The sequence below is a fragment of the Capsicum annuum genome, chromosome 1 (assembly GCF_002878395.1).
Source record: "Capsicum annuum cultivar UCD-10X-F1 chromosome 1, UCD10Xv1.1, whole genome shotgun sequence".
In the NCBI taxonomy this organism is placed as follows: domain Eukaryota; kingdom Viridiplantae; phylum Streptophyta; class Magnoliopsida; order Solanales; family Solanaceae; genus Capsicum; species Capsicum annuum.
Genome location: NC_061111.1, coordinates 7,077,623 through 7,094,408, shown reverse-complemented (window position 1 = coordinate 7,094,408; position 16,786 = coordinate 7,077,623). Strand labels below are relative to the sequence as shown.

The 16,786-nt window shown below is 36.4% G+C and overlaps 1 pseudogene; it reads right to left on the bottom strand.

The window, feature by feature from the left end:
- Positions 1–2,720: 2,720 nt before the first annotated feature.
- Positions 2,721–16,528, bottom strand: LOC107860593 (annotated as a pseudogene).
- Between the last annotated feature and the right edge of the window lie 258 nt (positions 16,529–16,786).

Here is a 16,786-nt window from a genome sequence, read left to right as displayed (position 1 = left end):
TTAAGGAAACAAGTTTTGGTTTTGAAAACAATTGAAGTTTTTCTTTGAGTTCAAGTATGCTTACCTTAAAATCTTCATCTTCTTCATCTACATCTAAATCTCCAAAAGCCATGAATGCAGTTTCATCAACTTCATCTTCATCTGAATCAGATCCCCAGGCTGCTATCATTGCATGCTCCTCCTTCCTTTTTGCCTTCAGTTTCTTTTTAGTCTTTTCCTTCTTCCATTCTATTTCCCAGACTGGACAGTCTCTGATATGATGATCAGTTTTGCCACATTTGTAGCATTCATTTGGATTGTCATTGGAACGTTTCTTAGTACCCGTTCCCTTCTTCTTTTTAAAGAATTTGCTAAAGTTTTTGGTTATGAAGGCAACTTGCTCCTTATCAAGTTCAAAATCATCATCACTATCAGAAGCTTTCAATGCTAAAATTTTCTCAGAAGCAGCTTGTTCTTTGGTTTCATCAATTTCCATTTCATAAGTCCTTAAGTTCCCTACTAGTTCATCCAGGGTCATGCCTTCAAGCTCCTTATTTGCCTCCCTGGTTGCAGTTACCTTAACATTCCATTTTGATCTAGGCAATACCCTTAGTACTTTTTCAACTTGTTCCTCCTCAGAGATGATCTTTCCCAGGGAAGTCAACTCATTTGTCAAGGTGGTAAGCCTTATCATTATTTCATGTAGGGTTTCATTTTCTTTCATTTTGAATGCCGCATACTCAGTAAATAAAAGAGAGACCCTGAATTTTCTTACTTGAGAGGTGCCTTCATGAGCATTCACCAGTGCATCCCAGATTTTCTTAGCAGTAGTGCAGGTGGATACCCTGTTATATTCAGCAGTTCCTAATCCACAGACCAATATGTTGTTGGCCTTTGCATTTTTCTTCAACGCCAACAAGTCATCAGGAGTAAACTCACTCCTTACCTTCTTGACTTGTTCACCATCTACCATCTTCATTGGAATAGTAGGACCATCAGTAATCCTGTCCCACAATTCATAGTCTTCACCTTGAATGAACATCTCCATCCTTGCTTTCTACCAGATTATATGAGAGACATCAAAAAGTGGAGGTCTAGTAGTTGACTGGCCTTCACTCTGACTAGTAGGAGGTGCGGAATTCATCATATTGATCTTTTCTTAGGTGCTAGCCTTATTTAAGACAACCCTTACCACTTGTTAGAGTATGAGCCCTACTAATTGCCTATCAATGGAACAGGTAAGTAAACGTGGTTCACAGAAGTAAAAGCTGAACACAGTGTTTATACGTGAAAAACATCCTGCTCAAGAAAGGTGTAAAAAAACACGACTTGTACCTCTACAGGATTTAACCCCAACTTCACTATAATACTTGAGCCTTAACAATCAACAAAGTTACAAGACTTCTTGTAAAACAGGAATTGAAACTTCTAACTCCTATCACTACAAAAATACAAATCTTCCCAAAATAAGTTTTTTCAAGTCTTCGAGTTTCCTAACTTGAAGACACAACTCCTAACTCAGTTTATAGATCACTGAGACTAGAACAATGACTCACTACAACTCAAAGAACCTACTTACTACACACAGTCTACGACTTAAGTAAGGAACCAGGTTCTTCTTCAAGTATCAAAACTGTTTTGCTGATTGTTGATTTTCTTTTCAGTGCATTCAGTAAGTTACTTGATCGTGCTTTGTTGTATATATGCACACTTGTAATACACCTGTGATGGAGTCCTAGTTGATTTATGCTTCTTTCTTCTTTCAACTTTATCAAGTAACTCCACTCCTTGTTGTAGCCGTTTCTCCTCACCTGGTTGGATTGGACTCTTTTGCTTTATCCTTTATCCTTGCAGAACTCTTCTCATTGTTGGATTTCTAGATCAACTCAACTTCTGAGTATTGCATTTTCTTCCACTTTACTGAAGTGATAAGTGTTTGAGAAGGTTCCTGAATATTCTTGCTTATTCACTCCTGTCTATGTACAATATCATCTTATCAACAGTCTTGCCTGCATTTTTTCTTTGTACACTTGAATGGACCAGCTTTCACAACATGTTTTATTCACATGTCTATCATCAAAACTCCACATGCCTTTAACAATCACCAATATTTTTTTTTATTTTTTCCTATTTCATCTGGTATATTTTGTTTTTTTGTACTCAAATTTAATAAAATCTAAAATTTATTTCACTTAAATGAAATTTAACCTGTTATGAATTAAATTTTTGTACTCTTTTGAAATTATATATACTTTGTTCTTTAATTTTAGATTTAGAAAATGTGATTAGGTCCTTTGCAAATTTTTAAATTTTGTCTCAAATTTGTTAAACAAAAAAAGTGCTGAGTAATTTTTTCCAAGAAAAAAAGTAATCATATTTTGATATTATATTATTGAAAAAATTGAATAAATAAAAGAGCAGTGAGAAAAACATTTGTTGTATTTCACGTCTGCTTACGCTATCGGTTATCGCCACCATTCCCACTGATTGAACTCACTTGTGTGGTTGGCCAGAGATTTCTTGTAAAAACACTAACCATGTTCAGTTCATAATGAGACTAGTGCTGGAGTCGGGATAATTTTTACCAAAGGAATTTCAAACATAAAAAGGTGAATACACAGAGAGAAATTAAGAAGATTTGGGTCAAATATATTATATGTGCAAAGAAAAATATTTCACATTATAGCAACTTTTCATAGAAAGGGATTCGTTGCACCCGCCAGACCCTGATGTGGAGGTGATTGAACACAATAATTATTTTGTACTAGAAAGCGCAATTTGAATCTATAAACTATAAAATATATCGAAAGACCTGTCTAATGACTACAGGCAACTCATGCACTCATAGGAAGTAATAGTAACAAGTATTTTGTTGAATAATTGAGCTACGTACAAACTACTTTGGTCGCGACCGTTTTAAGAAAATGAAACAAAATCTATTCAGAGAGTTCTTGCACTCTCTGCTCTATCCAATCTGAGTTATAGCAGAATTCGATAGGATCTTCACGACAAAATTAGACCAAAGGGAGTCGTACCATGCAAAGCAGACTCGAGCGCCAGCAGCCAAGTAGCCAAAAGCTTTGGACGAAGCAGCCAACGGGTAAATGCTTTTTGTGAGTTCATACCAGGGATCCAGGGAAATGCTTTTTTGCTCACCCCACGAAAGGCGCATGGTGACTCTATTTCTTTCTCTGAGTTAGCAGCAGGTGAGAAGGAAAGACCCGTCACCAAAACGAGGAGAGCATGTTTCCAGTTTTAGCAGACCTGATAGCATATCACAATCCTAATGCCTTGCTCAATTCCGTCCTTGGGAAACGCTTTTGCTTCCAGTTTGTGAGCATGTGGCGTTTAGCGGACCTGAGATCAACTACACTGGGAGGCATTGGTTGAAGGAACCCATGTAGCTCAACCTTTTTCTATCGACTAGTATTTCAACGATTGCATCCATAAGGTTCCAATTTTGATGAAGGATCTGCACATGCAGTCATTTTTAGTGAAAACCTAAGTTAGCATGCAATTTCGCAACTTATCTTCATTTTAGGTGGAAGAGAGGAGAAATGAGCTTTACTGATACCTCTTTTGCACGATCAAGCATATACATGTAAGATAAGATGTGAAGTGCCTCAGAGTCAATGTCCTGACAAGCAAAATATATTTTGGAATTCAGGTGGCACGCAAAACACATCAGTGTAGAAAATACTGATGGAGTGAAGTACCACGGAAGTGCAGCCCAAAAGAAAGACAAGGATATATTTCAATTTTAGAAGCATATTTGAAACTCTAGCAGCGGCATACCACTGAAGTATTCTTACGCCCGGAACGTGGAAAGATAGATAGTGAAATCTTACATTTACCTATCTGTAATCCAGAAGTCAGACAAACCATAATGTTCATCAGATAGACCACCAAGAACAAAAGTCCGAGCTGCTGCAGTCTCAGCCCATATTATACTGAACTGAAATATATTATATGCATTAGTGACCATCATCCAAATGACTTTATGTCATGAAAAAGCATATTAACTTCCTAGGTTACTGTTTGATCCAAATACTGTGTTCACTGTTATTATTCAAGGTGCAAGATTAAGATATTATGGTAACACTTGACTAGGAAAGGGCAAGGATGCGGGTATGGATAGAGATCCAAATAACTGATGCGTGGAAACTTCTAAAAGGATGTATAGAAGTCATGTGTTAACATACTGTCACAAATTAGCAGCTGAAATCTGTTTCACGAGTTAATTGAGCCAATTACATAGTTTGTCAATAGATTTATTCCAAAACTACATGCAATGTGCCTAGTGCATATATATGTTTGTATGTCTATTCCATGTTGAGCATGAGATTTGTGTGTGTTCCAATGGCTATGGATTTGCTTCATGCTACCTATTAGGCTAGATTTCATAATAATGTTTGAGACTCCAACAAAAGCATATCTTACCTGGTGCTCTCCATACCACAGCTCATCAGCAGCACGTGATGCTAGCTGAACAGTAAAGTGATCCAAGAGCGACTGTCGGCTGCATTAAAATGAAACGTCAAAAGTTACGGATGCCCATAATCTAGAATTTTTTACTTTGACATTTAAGCGGCAGTGGCTCGAAAAGAAGGAGGTGGTCGCCTTTTCCAAATTGCTTACATGTGAAGTATGACCAACAGAAAGTGAGGTATTTCAAAAAGCAATTACTTCTATGTGGCGTCTACAGATATATTTCCTCGATGGCAATACATGAGTAGGAGTTTAAAAAACCCTCACTTCTTAGTTCCATTGCATATGCACTATCATATCATGTTGCATTACATATCCAATACTAAATTTTAAGAGAATAAATTAGAAATATATCATGCAATATTACTTCCTTACGATGAATTTCCAATACTAAATTTTAAGAGAACAAACCAGAAAGATAAGTGCAATATGAAGGGGATAGAAACCGTGCCTCAGCATTCCTTCCCTAAATTTGACGTTATCCATTTTCATCCACACATAACCCAGTTCTCTACCAGCCCTTGGAGCAATAGTGAGCTTCTCAAAAAGAAACATTAACAAAAATAGCCATCATAAAAGGCACTATGAAGAAGCTCATGCTGTACTATTAAGGTAACAACGGGTTTAACCTAATTGTCAATTGTAATAATGCTGATAACACCTTTTTAAAGAAATATGAACTCAATGCAATTTTGGGAAAAAAAAAAAGATACTTGCATTAGCAAATGGCACGAGTCATTTTTTCTTTATTTTGTCAAGCAAAAGACATGAGAAATCATACTTCAGGAAGAAGTTCAAAAATTGATTGCTCTGTCATCAAATTTCTCCCAACTAACCCAAGTTCTGTTTGCTAGCCATACCAGCAGTCCACTCCAAAGCTCCTTTGTAACAAGTCATATTCTATTAAATGGGTACAGCTTACTTTGTTTAATACATGGTTAAATTATATTGAAATTTCATTAAAATATATGACTACACTGGTTGATCTTTCATCAAGTCGCTCCTAACATTCAGATGGAACAAAGTTCAAGATCCATATGGTTTGACCAACAGACATGTGAATCAAACAAGCAAGATAAAAATATGGTTTAGGCTAAAAAGAACAAAGTGTAGAAAGATGGAACAAAAATAATTTTCACAGATCAGCATTTGTTTATCATATTCACATTTGGCTTTTGGATTTTGCTTTAAGAAGTGCAATTCCTATTATCTTAAATTGAAGGTCACTGCAGTTTGGCAAAATCCGTAACTAGTTACAAAAAAAGATACAGATAATGAGAATCTTTTAGAATTCGTCACCTGGGATGGCATCAAAAATTGTCATACAACGTGTATCCTTCATTTGCATTTGCCTTCTCACTGTGTCCAATGGATAGCACATTAGAGTAGCAATAGCCTTCAGTTCGTTTCTGATATTTCTCTGGCAAAGCTTTCTTCACCCCTAACATTCAGAGAAGTGTCATTAAGGTTACAGTAACACCAGGACCTGTCTTCAGAAAATATAAAAAAAAAGATCTTCAGAAGAACATAGACTCACAAGTCAAAAACACAACTTCACACTGATATATGGATATTCCAATGAGAGAGGGCCCGAGACCATTATAAGGATGCAACGCCTTCCTCTTTCAGCATGTTTAAAGCAACCTGAAATAATTCAAAACTATGATTCAGATATGTCCTGGTGTCATAAATTCTACGTTTTCCAATTCTTACCCCTCTCAGCGTTTTATACGCAGGCTCTACTGCTAATCTTAACCTGAGAACATGTAGTGGGTAGGTTACCTGACAACAAATTAACTCTCTTGGTGACAAATGAAAAAGAAACTAAAATTTAGCCCAAAAACAACAACAGGAATATGAATAACTGAGATACTGCATGCTCCCTCATTCCCACCCCTGCAAGGAAAAGGGAGGGAGGGAGGGAGAGATCAAATCGTAGGTTTCGATTTCACAGTGTTCAGATAAGTAACATTACTGAGATGAAAATAAGAACTAAGTTTCTGCCAAGTCTATTTCACTTGTGCAAACATAATCACAAAATTATATGCCAAATGGACAACAACTTAGAAAATACTATTTGGTTTTCACATAATGCAAACTTACAAAAGAAGAAGTCATGCCAGCACAAGCACCTGGTGCTAGTCTTCCAATGACAGAAAGCTCCCCATCCTTTCCTTGAAGAAGTTTCTGAAAATAGGAAGTGTGAAATCAACTATATTCTGGCCAAACAAATAAACCAGTGTTGAAGTTCTCTCCAAATATGTTTCATTACCTTGGAGGTTTCATAAGCTAATAACTGCACTGCACTATAAGGTATGATCTGTAATTCTGTATCACATAAACCATTATAAGAAAATAATCAACTTGATGCTTAAAAAAGCAACCGCCAAGAATTGACTAGAAATGTGACTCATTGGGAAAATGGTGCAAATACCTGTGGAAGATTTCCTTTATAATATCCTTTGATACCTTCCTCCTATCTGATCAAGCACGGATCATCCTCCATCTTTCTATGTTTGTAGCCCCAACTCCAGCCTCCTCCCAATTGAATAGAGTCTCATCAATCTTACTAGGCATACTCCAGGAAATGCCTCTGAGATTAAGGAAAATTTACCACAGCTGGTCAGTGAAACTGCAGTGTAGGAAGTGGTGTCTCACTGTCTCTGTATCCTTGCCACATAAGGAGCACCTGTTCTGCCTCTTGAGACATGAAAGACTGGACAAACAAGCCTCTTTAGGAGTTTAAGGTACACATCCAAGAATATAGCATAATATGGCAAGAGTAGAAGTTGATAAAAAGTACTTCCAAAAAGGATGTGGCATTTTTTGGCTACCATTTCAGAAATCATATACGTTCAAAGGTTATAAACCCTTGAAATAAGTAATTTAGCAAACTAACCATTCTTCAAAACTAAGAAAAATTAATGCAAGTACTTGCAACGTCAGTAATACCAAGCAGAATTTATGTGAATTGAAATACCAGCGCACTTAACAGAAACTAAAGTCATTATCCTTATCCGTGGATAACTTATCTGACTATATCTCATGTTATTTCATCCAGTCCACCAACCAAATATACTCCAAAGTCATTTTGCACTCCACTATTAGTTACTTTAAATCAATTTGAACATTTAGTCACAATCTACTACTTATAAAGTATCATTAAATCCATAAGAATCCCCTACATGTACTGTTACTTCGTCCAGTCTATTTTTTTCTTGGCAGCTGAGAAATTTGCTATTTTCAGCATTGCCACTTTATCCTCTACTTAAATACTAGACTTGTCTCATTTGCCAAGATTCGACCTCATTCTTTCAACACAGCCCATGCTGCACTATCTTTATTCTCGAGTCAACATCCTGGGGGAGTATTCTCTCCATTTTATTGGGACCCTTTCTAGTTACTTACAGAAAGTGTAGAAAATAATTTGTCAGTATAGAAAATATTTTTCTTCTGATGAACAAATAGAAGCCTAAAATTCTAATCCTAAAGCAAACAACCTTATCAAGAAATTAAACCTAACATGCAACTGCAAAAATCAATTAACCAAAGAAACAGCAGCAATATGATACTAAAACACCCTAAAACAATTACTCCCTCTGTTTTAATTTGTTTGTCCTACTTTCCTTGTTAGTCCGTTTCAAAAAAAAAAATTTATGATCCCTTATTTGACAACTCTTTAACTTCAATTTTCCACGTGATATATTTAACACAACATACTATCTACTATCTCTTGCACTTCGACTATTGCTCTATTTTGTTGTAGCTGCTGTTCTTTTTTCAGAATGCTTTGTCATGTTTTTTAGTATCTTCTATGATATCCTCTTCCTTAAGTCAAGGATCAATTGGAAACAGCCTCTCTACCTCCCAAGGCAGTGGTAAGTTCAGCATACTTAGGTAAGTGCTTTGCAAAGTGAACTTGAGAAATGGATGAAGACCAGAAATTCATCTTTTGTCATGATAAATCCAGGTTACTTGTATGGTCTCTCTCCCATTAACTAACATCAACTCATCCCCCCTTCTCCGCCTAAATAGGGCACCATATTGGAAGCAACAACGAAGATAGTTTTTCTCATGTTGCATGTGTAACAAAAAAGAGCTCAGAGTTAAGAAGACTAGCGCTGCTTAAAGACTATGCCAAAATGTCTATCTGTACAGTCAATAACAACTACTATCGACATATATTGATTTATTCCAAAGTTAGAAATTCTTTTTGACCCAGACTGAACCCAAAAGCTATTTCCTTAGTTCTTGCATAAGCATCATGTTAATAGCAGCAACCTCAACCATGTTAACCAACACTGCACCAAGCCACGAACCATCCCATCAGTCATACTCGCTACAGCCATATAGTCAACATAAGGAGCCATAGGTTTCTTACAAGCGTGCACCTAATCCAAGGAAATGAGATGTAACAAAAGCATGAAGCAAAATATTTAACAAACTTACTAAGACATTATATATACCCGGGAAAAAAGCTTTAAGATGTTGTACATCCTCAAAATGATTAAGCTTTTCAACAGACAAATTACACATGCATCTTGCACCTTAAGAATTTCAATTCGCCCAATAAGGCCAGGTTTTGGAATGTATATCTTTCGATCAAACCGCCCTGGTCAAACTAGTACTCTGTCCAAAGCAATAGTGATAAGTTCACCTTCGCCTTCAAAATTATCCAAACATACGAGAAGCTGGAGAAAAAGGGGAACATTGTAAATCAATGTAGCCCGAGATCTCAACAAGATGAATTTACAGTTTCTCAAAAGTGCAAAATGCCAAGGAAACCTGATTCAAAGTTGCATCACGTTCTTGTCCACCAGAGCCCTTGATCGAACCACGTTCTCTGCCAACTGCATCCAGCTCATCGACGAACACCACTGATGGAGCCTATGCCAAACCACATAATAATGCGCATATCTTGTTGAGACTTTAAAAGTTACAGATAAAACCACTCTAAATAAAAGCAAAAATGGCTTGACAAGATTTAGAAACAGGAGTATGAAGCAGCCACTCAGCAACAGATAATCAAGCAATCAACTACTACTCAACACCAAACTAGCTGGGGCTTGCAATATGAAAAGACAAAACCAAACAGTTCATTCACAGTAGAAGGGAAATGGAGGAATCTGAATGCACAAGATAGGTGGAACAAGAGTAGCCAACTATAACGCCAAGTGCTATAAGCAAATGAATGAACGATGGTGTGAATAGTATAGAAGAAAGAAACTTAATCCTTCACCTCTTGGTAGAGAGCTCGAACTCGGGAAGCCCCAACACCAACATTTTTTATTTTTTATTTTTGAAATTGGTAACTTTGTATTATCTCACAACAGTACATGGGTTGTACTGAAACCTTATATACAGATGTACTCCAAACTTCGCTGCTCTATATCTATATTGAGTCTAAAACATCAATTATAGTGACAGTGTCATTTGAGTATAACAGATTACGCCAAAAACATAACAACAAAATGCAGTTTAGTTTAACTTTCTGCACACTATTCTCTATGTTCTCAAAACACCTAGAGGTCCTTTCTTTCCAAATTGCCCACCATATTGAAACAGGGATAATTCTCCATCTAGCTCTATCTTTAGCATGGACGCCTGCCTCCTCCCAGCTTTTTAGAGCTTCAGTGACTTTCCCCGGCATAGTCCAATATATGCCTTTAAGGATCAAAAATATTCTCCGTAGTTGCTGAGTATATTTGCAGTGTAGAAATAGATGGTTTACGGTTTCTGAGGTTTCCCCACATAGGAAACACCTAGAACATAAGGTTATCCCCTTTTTCATTACATTATCCTGAGTCAGAGTTACTTCCTTAGCTAGCAGCCACATAAATCATGAAACATTATTGGGGATTCTGCATTTCTAGATTTGTTTCCATGCCCAGGTAGTATTCGGCAGATTTGGTTGATCCATCAACCTGTAGGCTGCGCCTACTTTAAATATGCCTTTGCTGCCACCTTTCCACCACTGCACATCCTTCTCTACCCGAAGAACCTTAAAATTTCCAAGCATATTAAGAAATTTTTCCACCCTCATTACTTCCCAGTCATTAGGTTGTCTCCTGAAGTTGAAATTCCATCCCTGTGTTGTCCAAAGTTCCGCAATAGTCCTTTGTTAAAAGAAAACTAAGTTGTATATGTCAAGGAAAAGGATTTCCAGGTTCCCTCCTTTCACATGTCACTCTTCCTTCCAAAATTTGGTCTTATTCCCGTTTCCCACTTTTACCTTGGAGTTGAGTTTGACTTCCTCCCATAGAGTTCTTAAGGATCTCCATAGGCTGACCCCGTATGGTGTAGTCACTTCCTTGGTCATCCAATTGTCTTCCGCCTCATATTTAGCACCTATCACTCTTTTCCAAGGTGATTGGTCGTCGTTTGAGTATTTCCACAACCATTTCAATTTTGAGTGCTTTGCTTTGATACTTCACATTCTTAATTCCCATTCCCCCATTCTTCTTCCCAGTTACTACTGATTTCCATTTTACCAGGTGAGAGCCTTTCTTCCCTTTGTTTCCTTGCCACAAGAATTTCCTCCTTATGCTATCCAACCTTTTAATGACCCCTCATGTATGTTGGCATAGCATCAAGAACTGAGTTGATTAGTGTTAGTCTACCTCCCAGAGGTAGATATTGTATTTTCCATCTAGCCAATTTCTCCTCACATTTTTCTATCACATTATTCCAAATTTCCGTAGACTTGGATTTTGCTCCTAAAGGCATGCCCAAGTTGTTGGCAAAGTACCAACTCCACCCCCAAGTATTGATGCTAGCCCAACCATATTGTTCACTTCATTAATTGGACACATAAAACTTTTGCTCCAGTTAATGTGTAAACCAGACACCCCTTCAAACAAGACCAGGATCACCCTTAAGTATCTCAGTTGATCTTCATCAACTCCACAAAAAATCAGTGTATCGTCTGCATATTGAAGGTGAGTAACCTCCAACACCAACATATATCTCAACGAACTGAGATGCAGAAATTAAGAAGAATTTCACCCTGCCTCACCAGCCACCGCTTTTGCTAACAAAGTCTTCCCCACTCCGAGTGGACCACAAAGCAGTATCCCCCCTGAAAGCATTGCTCAAAAGATTCAAAATGGTATAGGACAAGAATAAAGCAGCACCAAGCTAATGTGCCAAACAAGGAAGCAAAAAATCTGAGAGAATAATTGGCAAAGTGAAACAGGAAGGTGCAAAAGAGTTATCAGGTAGCTACGCTAGTGGGAGATAGCGGTACCTGGTGAAATATTCGAGGTGCACGCAAACAGGCTCGGATACCACCATTACTATAAAATAAAAAATAAAAAACAGACGTATACAGGCACACAAAGTTGTCATAATTCGAGAAGTAAAAATAACGCAGGAAAGAATTGGGAAACTGAAAGCAGTAAAGTCCCCATTGGATACGCTATTCCTCTATTTTTTTTTTGGGGGGGGGGAACAATTTGTGAATATAACCAAACCAACATCAAGTAATTACAAACAAAGATCCTCCAGTGTGTAACCATCTCCTAACAGGTGATCAGCACATCTGGACCTCAGAAAATACCAAAAACATACAAATTCTCTTAACAAAAAAGTCGTCCTACAAAAGCCTGACATCTACCAGCTCTCTTGGTGTGTTGTAGCATGTATAATCTCTCATGTGTCTCCCTCTGTACCTGTACCATCCTCATATCAACCTGTACACTCTGTTGTTGAAAAATTCTGTTATTTCTAGCCTATCAGGTATAATAAAGTGTTGCTCCCCAAGTAGCAATTACTATTTCTTTCTTGAACTGACTCCATCTCCTTGTTTTGATCCATTGGAGAGTAGTTGCAACATCTCCACACAGAATTGTAGTTCCAAGCCACTGACTCAACTTAGTTCTACGTTGTGTAATCCAATCAACATAGTTCTATTCGTATAAATTGATATAACGAATAACAACCAGAATCAGTAATCAAGAACTTTGAGGGGGGAGAGAGAGAGAGAGAGATGATAGTAGACAGATAGATTCTCCTGCTTTAGTAAATTTTCTTTTAGATATTTCTCTGGTTATTTTCATTTACTTGCATATATCACAGTGGAAAAATCCTGTAACTTTTTGTCTATTTATTCCACTTAAATATGTGATTTCATAAGGAAATGACAGTATCGTCCAGGAATATACTCTAGTTGCCAGAACAAATAACTAACAAGACTGGAAAAATTGATGTGGCTTAGTTCATGCTTATCAGATTTAGAAAGAAAAGGATTTCCGATTTAAAGAAAATATGGATCAAACAACAAACTCAAATAGGAACCTGCATTCAAAAAGACACATAAAAATCAATATCTGCATATATCTAACCTGGTATTTTGACTCCTCGCCTGCGATAAATCTTCCCATGGGTGAAGAATATACCAATTTCCTCAAGCTCCTCCCTAATTTTTCCAAGCCCGGCAACATCAGAGAACTTAACATCGATATTTCTCTCTAAATACCGAGGAAGTTTCTTATTACGTGCTCTTCAAACACGAGCACGTGACTCATGAATTGCATGGCCTTAATATAAGGATTTTCCTCCCTTTCCTTCCTTCTTCCTCGTCATTTTCAACACTCTCAATTCCTTCCAATTTCCTCGTATTCTTTTTCTTCTCCTCAGCATCTGCCTTCTCTATCTTCAACCAATCCTCATAATCCTTTTTCTGCGTCCTATAGCTAAATACAATCAAACCAAGAGCAGTACAATGGCAACATTTGAATCACTACCTAGGCTTTCCTGCACTCTTGCCACGTCTGAGAACCTCTACTCGCTTGATGCAACAAATCCTCACACCTCATTCTCTTTAACTCTCTTTTTCTTTTCCTCTTTCCATTTTCTCTTTTTCTTTTTCTCTTTCCATTTTCTTCTGCATTTTCATTGCCTTCTCCATGCTCTCCCTTTCTTTCCTCCTCTTCACCAACTCCTGGTTTTGCCTTCTCGTCCATTCTTCTCTCACCCTCTTCAACTCCACCGCCTGTTCCGACTGTGGCTTAGCCTTCATAAAAGAAAACAACCAAGCTGGAATCTTTGACAAGAACCCCAAATAAGGCAAAAAAAAAAAAAAGGAAGCTCAGGTTTTTCCAACAGTGGATATAGGCATTCATACAAAGGTAACACATCCCAAAATCTTGGATCACTTTCTACATAAGGTAACACAGTTCTAACAACCTTAGAATCCTCTAAAACAGCTAAAACTACCTCAGGGTGTTTCTTTAATCCTATATTAGGTGGTTTAATTATGTGCGTAAATTTCTCTTAGGAATTTGAAGAAGAAATGTCTCTTAGGAATTTTATCAAACAGCTTCAGGGCGTTGGATTTCATTGCATTTACAGCAATTGTACAGAAATATACACCAAAATCACCAATGATTCGTCTGCAGAAAAAACATAATGTACTAATATAGTAGTTATTAGTTAATACACCAAAATGACCAGTGACTGTCTGAGAAAAAAAAAAGTAACGGTTAACAGGTCTTATAGGGGGTGATCTTTTATCTTTTGATAACTCAAAAAGTGTTCGAACTTTTGCTTTAAAGAACAATTGACTATAAGTTTTTTGGCAAAAGTATGAACTTCGAGTGTTATTCATTAAATATTAGTTGTAACTTTTACTTATAAGTAGTAGATATTTTATAATAGTAATAAATCAGCTTAATTGCTTAGGCGTTTAAAAAATAATGAGGTGAAATTAGGGGTGTTCATGGGTTAGTTATTGATCAAAATCATGATCAAATCCACTCAGTGAGATCTGAGGAGGGTAAGATGTACGCAGTCCATACCTGTATCTTTAATGATAAAAGTTGAAAATTTTAAAAAACAATATCAATCTAATATCTGAGATGTTAACCGAGTGTTGTATCTCAACCTTGAAATTAAGATGTCAACTAATTGTCATACTTCGGCAAAGCTATGAACAACACCGTATGAACATTTCTAAAAAGATATTTTAAACTACATTTAATAGAATGATATGATAAATCCTCAAAAGGGGAACACATAAATTTCTTGCTCAACAAGGTTCAAAAAAGCTACAATTAGTGATTGTCTATAGTCAAAAGAATCTCAGCTACAAATTTCACTATACAACAAGATATTATTTTCATAATTAGTATCATTTGTCATTCAAAGTGTGAAATTCATTTAGAATTTCATAAAGTAGATGAAGATATGACTTAATGTGTTACGACTAAAGTTAAATCATGATTAAAATATAAAATATAATAAATATTTATATTGTATTTATGAATAATACATAAATAATTAATATATATATCGGTTCGGTTTGGTTATTTTAGAGTAAAACCAAACCAAACCAAATTATTATCGTTTTTTTTAAATTCAAAACCAAATCAAACTAAACCTAACCAAATATCGATTTTTTTAATCAGTTTGGTTTGGATTGTGGTTTGGTTTGGTTAAAAACCAAACCATGAACACCCCTACGTAAGATTATAAAGCGAACCCATTCTATTTCTGAAGATTTGAGGCAGCAAATGACAATTCACCACAAGTGAATAGTCACATAATAAAGAGCTACCCTTTGAAATAATTAACAATTCTACCAGCATAAAGAAACAAAGTTGATAGACATTTGAAAAAGCAAAAGGTGATTCCGATAGCAGTTGCCGTACATCCAAGGCATCTCAAGTGAATGTGTGTCACTTCCAGTTGCACATGTAAATGCAGTGCATTTCATGGTTTGCAGAGGTAATTCTAAATTGAATTTGAATTATGTCCTTAAATGCAATTCAATTATGCTAAAATGAATCAATGCTGAAACGACATCACAAGGGCAGATAGTTCACTTCTTTTCCTTTTGACAGGTGAAAAGCATAATGTACCTACCAATTCCTTTTTCTTTAGTAGCTAGACATTTGAAGAAAAATCTTTTGAAGATTAAACTATCTGCACTCTAACATGCACTTTTGGAAAATGAAGACCATCTCCAAAACTAATTTCCTTCCTACGTGGATTATCCACTGAATCAGGACATCACTCACCATTATTTTTATTTTTTCTATTAAAGCTGAATCTTTCATCAGATATCCTTACATCGTCCAGTAAGTTTGTACAGGATTGATTGTTTATTGTATGTAGAGGGCGGTAAGTTTGTACAGGATTGATTGCTTATTGTATTTAGAGGGCGCAGACCTGTATGATCTTTCTATAACAGGCCAATCCTACTCAAATCAAATTCATCATCTTTTGCTCATATCATCCTTGAAGGAGGATCAAATTAAATAGCTAGATCAAATTCATCATCTTTTGCACAGATCAACCTTGAAGGAGGAGAATATATAAAAGAAAAAAAGAGAAGCGTTAAAACTGCATAACCCAATACCACTATCTGATGTTGCTCCTATTGTTGTTGATGTTGTAGTACCAGTTCCTTCTCCCACAGTGATTGATCCTACCTCGGTTGTTTCTGCTGATCATCCACCTCTCAACTTATACCCCTAAGAAAGTCCTAGAGACTCACTCAGGGACCCCTTTGGCACTCAGATTATATGACTAAGCAGTTCATAACTTCAATATTGTATTCCATTGCCAATTATCTATCTATCTATCTATCTTATACTGGTCTTCATCCCTCTGATAAGGCCTATTTTGGGTGTTCTTTCTTCCATTTCAGAACCTACCTCTTAATACCATACAGCTGTTCAGCCATGAATTCTGAACTTAAAGCTCTTCACAATAATCATAAATGGGAGTTGGTTCCTTTACAGCCAAGGCAGATTGCCATAGGCTGCATATGGGTGTATAATGTAGAGAATAACAGAAGAAAGGTGTAGTTGGGAGACCTTCTGCTAGCCCAAAATCGTTAACTATGATCAGAAGATTCAACTAAGAAGAGGAAGTTAGAAAGATGAAGGAAGATATTGAAAGAAGAACTTGTATTTGAAAGAAGACTACTTTAATATGCTTTGTATTGGATTTTATTTTTGGATGGATACAAATGTACAACACCTATCCCTATTTATACTAGTTTTTGAATGGTTCTATAAATTCTTCTAGATACATTCACCAGAAAATTCTAGTGACCTTCTCTTCCACTCTTCTACTCTAGATATTTCCACAAAGTGCTTATCCAAGTGTCTACACTATTCTTTTCTAGATTATTCTATCTAGAATATGTAGATATTTTCTTCCACATGATTATACTAGAAATTACATTAGATATTCTAGAAACTTTACTAGAAAATCTAGGTTATCAAAAAGTCAACTTTAGGATTTTTCACACTCCCCCTTAAAGTGATTTTTCGGAAGCTACCCCAAACTTGTTGTAGAAGAACTCAAATTA